This window comes from Sinocyclocheilus rhinocerous, unplaced genomic scaffold (assembly GCF_001515625.1).
Source record: "Sinocyclocheilus rhinocerous isolate Xijiao unplaced genomic scaffold, SAMN03320098_v1.1 scaffold831, whole genome shotgun sequence".
NCBI classification, from domain to species: domain Eukaryota; kingdom Metazoa; phylum Chordata; class Actinopteri; order Cypriniformes; family Cyprinidae; genus Sinocyclocheilus; species Sinocyclocheilus rhinocerous.
The window spans coordinates 1,527,575-1,535,432 of NW_015641020.1; the positions used below are offsets into that span (position 1 = coordinate 1,527,575).

Consider the following 7,858-nt stretch of genomic DNA (forward strand, 5'->3'; position numbering starts at 1 on the left):
AAAAAAAAAAAAAATATATATATATATATATATACATATATATACCATGTCACACTAGACAACACAGTTTTCACTGCTTGAATTTCCATGTCACCTACCAATTTATCATTTGGCCAGATTATAAATTACCTTTTGGATTTATCTGAAAAAGTTATAAAGTTTGAGAACATTTCTTACCCGTCTCAGGAGGGCACTGTCTTTTGCACCTCTCCTTGCAGCGTCTGTAGAAGGGAAAGCACTGCAGCATTTTTACACCCATATCAGTAGGGGGAGCTAAAGGACAAGATAAACAAATAAATAAATAAATAAATAAATAAAATGTGAATAGAGGCGGGACTATCATCCATGTATGATTAGAAACAGTTGGTGGCGGTATGTTCCTATGGTGCGGAATACGTCAAAAATTCCAAAGAAGAAGAAGAAGAAAAAAAGAAGAAGGACAAGATAAACACCTGTTAGACAAACCGACTCTGGCCTGACTTTGCTCTATCACAAAAACACTAAATAACGTTTCTAAACTAGCAAAAATGTCGATTGTTAATGCCCATCTGTTGCTTCTGTGGTTATTGAGGTAAAACCGCTGTTGTTTGTTGTGATTGTTAGTTGTCTAAAATTTTCCCGGTCACCGTGGGTTTTATGTACTGTACTGTATAATCTCATTACAGCCTTGTGTGTGCAAACCTCTGCTCTGCTGTCTAATCCCATGTAGCGACGTCAGTGGGTAGACTGAACGGAGTCATCTGATCCGTGATTGGGTATTACACGCCAGGTCAAGTTCCCTGATAGAGACTGTCAGTTTAGCCATGTTAGCCATATAGGGAGTTCGCCTAGCAGTTTATGAAGCACTTTTGACAGCTGCTAAGCGTATTATTCATAATTCGTTTATAAACTCGTGTTCGAAGTGATTCATGCCCTGCAGTTGTTGAGTATGTGGGTTAAAGAGTGGTTTCTACTATGACTTAGTTAATTTCCATCAGAAACCTATGCCAAAGACAAATACAAACGTGTCCTTAAGAGCTTTTTGCGACAAAGTGGCCAGTGCTACTCTTATCACCTTTTCCCAGGTTTGGCCTTTGGTTTGTAGTATACAGGGTTAATGGTTAATTTTTAATGACTTGGCTTTTTACACTGTTTTGAAATGCTCTATTAATCCAGTCCATTAATCAACGTAATACCTTAGGGGCCGACTTGCATATTTATTCTTGGGTTAAAGTTTTCACATTAAAAAAATACATGCTGAATGGGATCATGAACTACAAGCTTGTGTAATAAGTCATGAGATCATAGTTGTCGGGCTTGAAATGCAAGGCATAACATTAAAAAAAAATCAGGGCATGTTTTCCTTCCAACTACAGGTTGCTCTCAAACATTAACACTCAACACAAGAGAATGTTTGTGTGCTAGTAAAACTGCTGTCACAGAACCATGTCACCACATGCCACAGTAATATGGACGTTTACTGTCATACATAACACTGTTCCCACCCATCCCATCTCTTTTATTTCTGTTATGAACTCTCATAAATCAGAGGAGTTTTCTCATGCTATTGTTCAGCTTAATTAACTTGCCTGAGGACAAAACATGCAAAATTCTGAATATTAATTGTTAAAAGCTAAAAACACTAATGTCTTTTAGAAATAAATTGTGTTGAGAATTTTGTACGTGTTGGAATAGCTCCTTGTATTGTGGAACAATTAATATTTTTGGACAACATCTATTCAGATCTGCCTGCAAACATATCAGCATGTTATGAACATTTGTTTTGCTGTTTGATTTGAGTTTTAGCTTTATGATCATTTTATAGTTTTATATCTTCAGATCTTGATTATTTAGAGAGTCGAAGTGATAAGAAAGAACGGCTTGGTTTAACTCAGTTTGTTTCATTTCAAGTTTTCAGGCTTCTTTTCATTATAGGCATAAAGCGTCACCATTTGAGACTGCAGATAAAATGATTTGTGTTGTAAATTATGTAAAAATAACCTCTTCATTCCTCTCACTTCTTTTCCTCTCAGTCATTTTCATAACTCAAGCAAAACATTATACATGTGGAAGCGCTCGTCATGGGAATTTTAGGTTTCATTCTTATTTCTGTGTGTGTTCAGTTTGTGACGAAAAGCGTAAGAAAAAAGGCCCAGACAAGTGGATGAGGAGGCATAAGAACAGAAAATGTTGTGGTTTCTTTCCTCTTGGTTTAATTTTTGGTTAGGTTCTTGCCCAGAAACCCAGAAATGATGTAAGATGTGTACGATTTAGAGCTAAGTTGTTTACTAGTGATGTAGACATGCACTTATGAATACTACAAGCAAGATCTTGTAGACACAAACGCGTACACACACACACACACATCCTTATAGGGTATTTAATCTAGACTTGTGACCTAACATGATGACCCGCTCCATGTCATTTACTAAACACCGTGAGATGTGTTTGTGTATCGGTATGCCTGTGTTTTGTCTTTTATAGGTTAAGTACACTCTGGAGGACTGCTGCTTAAAACAGATAGGTAATATATAGTTACGACACTTCACTTATGACACTCCTTCATCCCCAGCCTCTTTTCTGAGAATAAGACACTGGCTATGCACACATTCAATTACACACCCTCAAGAAACAAACCAGGGCTGTCAGTTTCATTTGTCATTAATTTGGAGCTCCACAGCATTTTTCCTGGAACTGCAGACTGTGAATTGCAGCACTGCATAGGTTGAATGCCTTTTCAATCATTTCAACCACACTGCTGTTTTTCCTCAACAAGCTTGTGTATTCATTAAAGTCTACAGCATAAGGACAACCTGTGAATTCACACTTGTTTAAATTCCTTCTTTTTAGTATCAGTAGTTTTCAGTGTCTTTATCTGTAGTATTTACATGTTCTTATAAAGACTATATGAGTGGCTGATGGCCCTTTTTGGCGTCCAATAAATAAAAATAGACTTTTGACCTTGCATGTGATTTATGTTCTTTCAGAATCTCAAGTCTCATAAATTTGAGTGTTGATTTGTAAAAGATTGTTAGTATCTCAAAATGAGTTAAATGATTTTGATTTCTCTCTTGCTACTCTGTGAACGTCCCCCATGTGGTTTCTTTCCTCTTGGTTTAATTTTTGGTTAGGTTCTTGCCCAGAAACCCAGAAATGATGTAAGATGTGTACGATTTAGAGCTAAGTTGTTTACTAGTGATGTAGACATGCACTTATGAATACTACAAGCAAGATCTTGTAGACACAAACGCGTACACACACGAAGCGCTCGTCATGGGAATTTTAGGTTTCATTCTTATTTCTGTGTGTGTTCAGTTTGTGACGAAAAGCGTAAGAAAAAAGGCCCAGACAAGTGGATGAGGAGGCATAAGAACAGAAAATGTGGTTTCTTTCCTCTTGGTTTAATTTTTGGTTAGGTTCTTGCCCAGAGACCCAGAAATGATGTAAGATGTGTACGATTTAGAGCTAAGTTGTTTACTAGTGATGTAGACATGCACTTATGAATACTACAAGCAAGATCTTGTAGACACATGAACAGTGGATGCAGTTTGTTTTTCCGGGGCAGCAACGGAGCTTTGCAAGTGTGTTTGTTGACGAACGTTTTATAAACAAGGCCCAGTTCGACGCTGGATTTGCACATCGTTTCATACTGGAAGATGGAGCGGTCCCAGCTATAAAAGATCCCGGTCATGATTCAGAACTGCAGACGGTACTTGGTTTATTTAATTTTTAGGTTCTTGCCCAGAGACCCAGAAATGATGTAAGATGTGTACGATTTAGAGCTAAGTTGTTTACTAGTGATGTAGACATGCACTTATGAATACTACAAGCAAGATCTTGTAGACACAAACGCGTACACACACACACACACACATCCTTATAGGGTATTTAATCTAGACTTGTGACCTAACATGATGACCCGCTCCATGTCATTTACTAAACACCGTGAGATGTGTTTGTGTATCGGTATGCCTGTGTTTTGTCTTTTATAGGTTAAGTACACTCTGGAGGACTGCTGCTTAAAACAGATAGGTAATATATAGTTACGACACTTCACTTATGACACTCCTTCATCCCCAGCCTCTTTTCTGAGAATAAGACACTGGCTATGCACACATTCAATTACACACCCTCAGAAACAAACCAGGGCTGTCAGTTTCATTTGTCATTAATTTAGAGCTCCACAGCATTTTTCCTGGAACTGCAGACTGTGAATTGCAGCACTGCATAGGTTGAATGCGTTTTCAATCATTTCAACCACACTGCTACTACTCTATAGGTACTCAAGATCAACATGAGATTGGGTGAAACTGTGTGTGTTATGTCCCCTTTAATAAAGGCCTCCTGAAGCAAATCTATGTGTTTTTTTAAAGAAAAAAATCCATATTTAAAACTTTATAAACCTTAATCTCTAGCTTCCGCTAGACTATATGAGTGGCTGATGGCCCTTTTTGGCGTCCAATAAATAAAAATAGACTTTTGACCTTGCATGTGATTTATGTTCTTTCAGAATCTCAAGTCTCATATAAAACTTTATAAACCTTAATCTCTAGCTTCCGCTAACTGTCGTACACGCTTTCATGAAAGAGTGGCGTTCTAACGGATAACGACATAAGTGTAGTGTAAGCTCTGGTGAGAATATGCTAGTCTCGCGAGAACCAAGTTTTGTTTACAGCAAAGGTAAAACAAGCCATGTGGCCCAGAGCCATGTGGGACACTTTTTATGATGGATGGATGCACTTTATTGGACTTCTTTTGGACTATTGAAAAATAACACCCATTCACTGCCATTATAAAGCTAGGAAGAGCCAGAATGTTTTTTAATATAACTCCGATTGGATTTGACTGAAAGAAAAAAGTCATACACACCTAGGATGCTTTGAGGGTGAGTACATTTTTGGGTGAACTGTCCCTTTAAACAGTGCCAAGTGATGAATGAAAACCTAATGAACAAATTGCCCTCTGAAGATTACAGGCTATTTGTTGATAGAGAGTACGTGGAATAGTTTATTGGTTTGATAATGCATATAACCCTCAGGAAGTTCACGGTGCTACACGATAAAAGGAATCTTTCATAATATGTAGCCTAAAAAGCCTAAAGAAACTGTTAAAACGTTTCAGGCATGTGGGATGTTATTTTTGTGATTGCCTATATTTTGTAGGTATAGTCGTAAAATAGATGATAAAATATAAGGTCACATTAATATTAATCTAAATGTGACTTTACGCAAGAACAAATAAACATACACTGCAGTATTCCATACACAAACAAAACAATGCTACACAGATTATCTAAAAAAAATTACAAGGTGAATCATATTTTGTACTAAACACAATTTAAAAAATGTTTCTGTAAAAGTATACATGTATTGTCTTGTTGGAAGCAATTAAGATTACACTGTATAGTAGTTCATACACAAAAGCAGTTTTACAGTTAAATTGCGATTATTGTATGTTATATATTTTCATTAACAGCTACCCACTTAACACGTTTTACTGTAGCATTTGACTTTTTTCTTGTTAAAATTACAAACCATTTTAACAACGTATGTGCCAAGTGATGAAAACCTAATGAACAAATTGCCCTCTGAAGATTACAGGCTATTTGTTGATAGAGAGTACGTGGAATAGTTTATTGGTTTGATAATGCATATAACCCTCAGGAAATTCACGGTGCTACACGATAAAAGGAATCTTTCATAATATGTAGCCTAAAAAGCCTAAAGAAACTGTTAAAACGTTCCAGGCATGTGGGATGTTATTTTTGTGATTGCCTATATTTTGTAGGTATAGTCGTAAAATAGATGATAAAATATAAGGTCACATTAATATTAATCTAAATGTGACTTTACGCAAGAACAAATAAACATACACTGCAGTATTCCATACACAAACAAAACAATGCTACACAGATTATCTAAAAAAAATTACAAGGTGAATCATATTTTGTACTAAACACAATTTAAAAAATGTTTCTGTAAAAGTATACATGTATTGTCTTGTTGGAAGCAATTAAGATTACACTGTATAGTAGTTCATACACAAAAGCAGTTTTACAGTTAAATTGCGATTATTGTATGTTATATATTTTCATTAACAGCTACCCACTTAACACGTTTTACTGTAGCATTTGACTTTTTTCTTGTTAAAATTACAAACCATTTTAACAACGTATAGCCCATTTTCTTGCCTGTAGCAAGAAAATTATTACTGTGAGACGCTCCCACTGTGCGGCACAGCATCAGCTGCTAAATTCAAATCTGAGTTCGCGCTTTGGATGGCGCTGAGCCAGAGACAGACGCGTTTGAACAGCGCTGCATTATAACCAACCACACACGATTCTGTTGAGCTTATGAATGCTATAACCAATCAGAGGCGTTCAGGTGAGTCATCGCCGAAACGCGGTGTTTCGTTCACTTGCTCGCTGACTGAATTATTTGGCAAATGCTCTTATCAGAAACAACAAAGTGCAGATGTGCGTAAGAAAAATGTAAGTAATATATTCATTTAACAGTGTGAACAGCTTCAGTGATCATAATGGGAGTTTTTGAGAGTGCCTGAACTCTGGGTAGACTGAATGAAAATGTTATTTGATAATGTAAATGTTCTTTACTCTCTGTAAAATTAAAGTGTTATAATTAGTAACGTACAATATTGTATCTGGTACTTAAGTAAAAAGTCGGGTTTAATGCATATAACCCTCAGGAAATTCACGGTGCTACACGATAAAAGGAATCTTTCATAATATGTAGCCTAAAAAGCCTAAAGAAACTGTTAAAACGTTCCAGGCATGTGGGATGTTATTTTTGTGATTGCCTATATTTTGTAGGTATAGTCGTAAAATAGATGATAAAATATAAGGTCACATTAATATTAATCTAAATGTGACTTTACGCAAGAACAAATAAACATACACTGCAGTATTCCATACACAAACAAAACAATGCTACACAGATTATCTAAAAAAAATTACAAGGTGAATCATATTTTGTACTAAACACAATTTAAAAAATGTTTCTGTAAAAGTATACATGTATTGTCTTGTTGGAAGCAATTAAGATTACACTGTATAGTAGTTCATACACAAAAGCAGTTTTACAGTTAAATTGCGATTATTGTATGTTATATATTTTCATTAACAGCTACCCACTTAACACGTTTTACTGTAGCATTTGACTTTTTTCTTGTTAAAATTACAAACCATTTTAACAACGTATAGCCCATTTTCTTGCCTGTAGCAAGAAAATTATTACTGTGAGACGCTCCCACTTTGACACCCCTACAGATTGTTTAACAGCCTTTATAAGACTGCAAAGTTAATATTTACTTTGAATTTTGCATATTTGTATAATTCAGTGTTCAATTTTATAAATAATATTAAATAGGCTAATCAAATTGACTCACCGGTTGTTCTCTTGAAACGCACTTACGCTGGTACTGTCGCCCAAAAGAATTCTTCAAATTCCAAGTGACTTGCGACAGTTGAAATGTTGTCCAAATCACTGACAGTTCACTGGCGATGATAGAACCCGTTCAGCTATGACAACAAGGAAAGCTTCAGGTCTGAGCACAGAAGTTTCAGCTTTAAATAGCTTATCTGAGCAGCACGCCCTCCTCCTCTTTCTCACCCTCCTCCTCCTCTTTCACTCAGTAGCTTGCTAGTGTGCTGGCACGTCTCCAGTGAAACATGAGGAAAACATTCTCACTATTCAGGACCAATTCATTTAACTATTTATAATTTTCACACATGTAAGGTTTTTAGTTTTTAGACTTCCATAATGCAACATGTCATATAACTGGGACTTGAAATAAGTTAAATAAATCTGGGCTTTGGTATGTTGCTACTGGTACATTTTAAATGCTAATACTTTTTATTGTA

At 36.0% G+C, this 7,858-nt stretch overlaps 1 long non-coding RNA gene across 1 annotated transcript in view; it reads right to left on the reverse strand.

The window, feature by feature from the left end:
* LOC107753972 (uncharacterized) overlaps positions 1-7,549 on the reverse strand; it is a 9,095-nt gene extending 1,546 nt beyond the window's left edge. The window contains exons 1-2 of the long non-coding RNA XR_001641528.1: positions 7,384-7,549; positions 178-273 (exon numbers count right to left, since the gene is read on the reverse strand). This is a non-coding gene — a long non-coding RNA (uncharacterized LOC107753972). The remainder of the gene's footprint in view (positions 1-177; positions 274-7,383) is intronic.
* Positions 7,550-7,858: the final 309 nt, after the last annotated feature.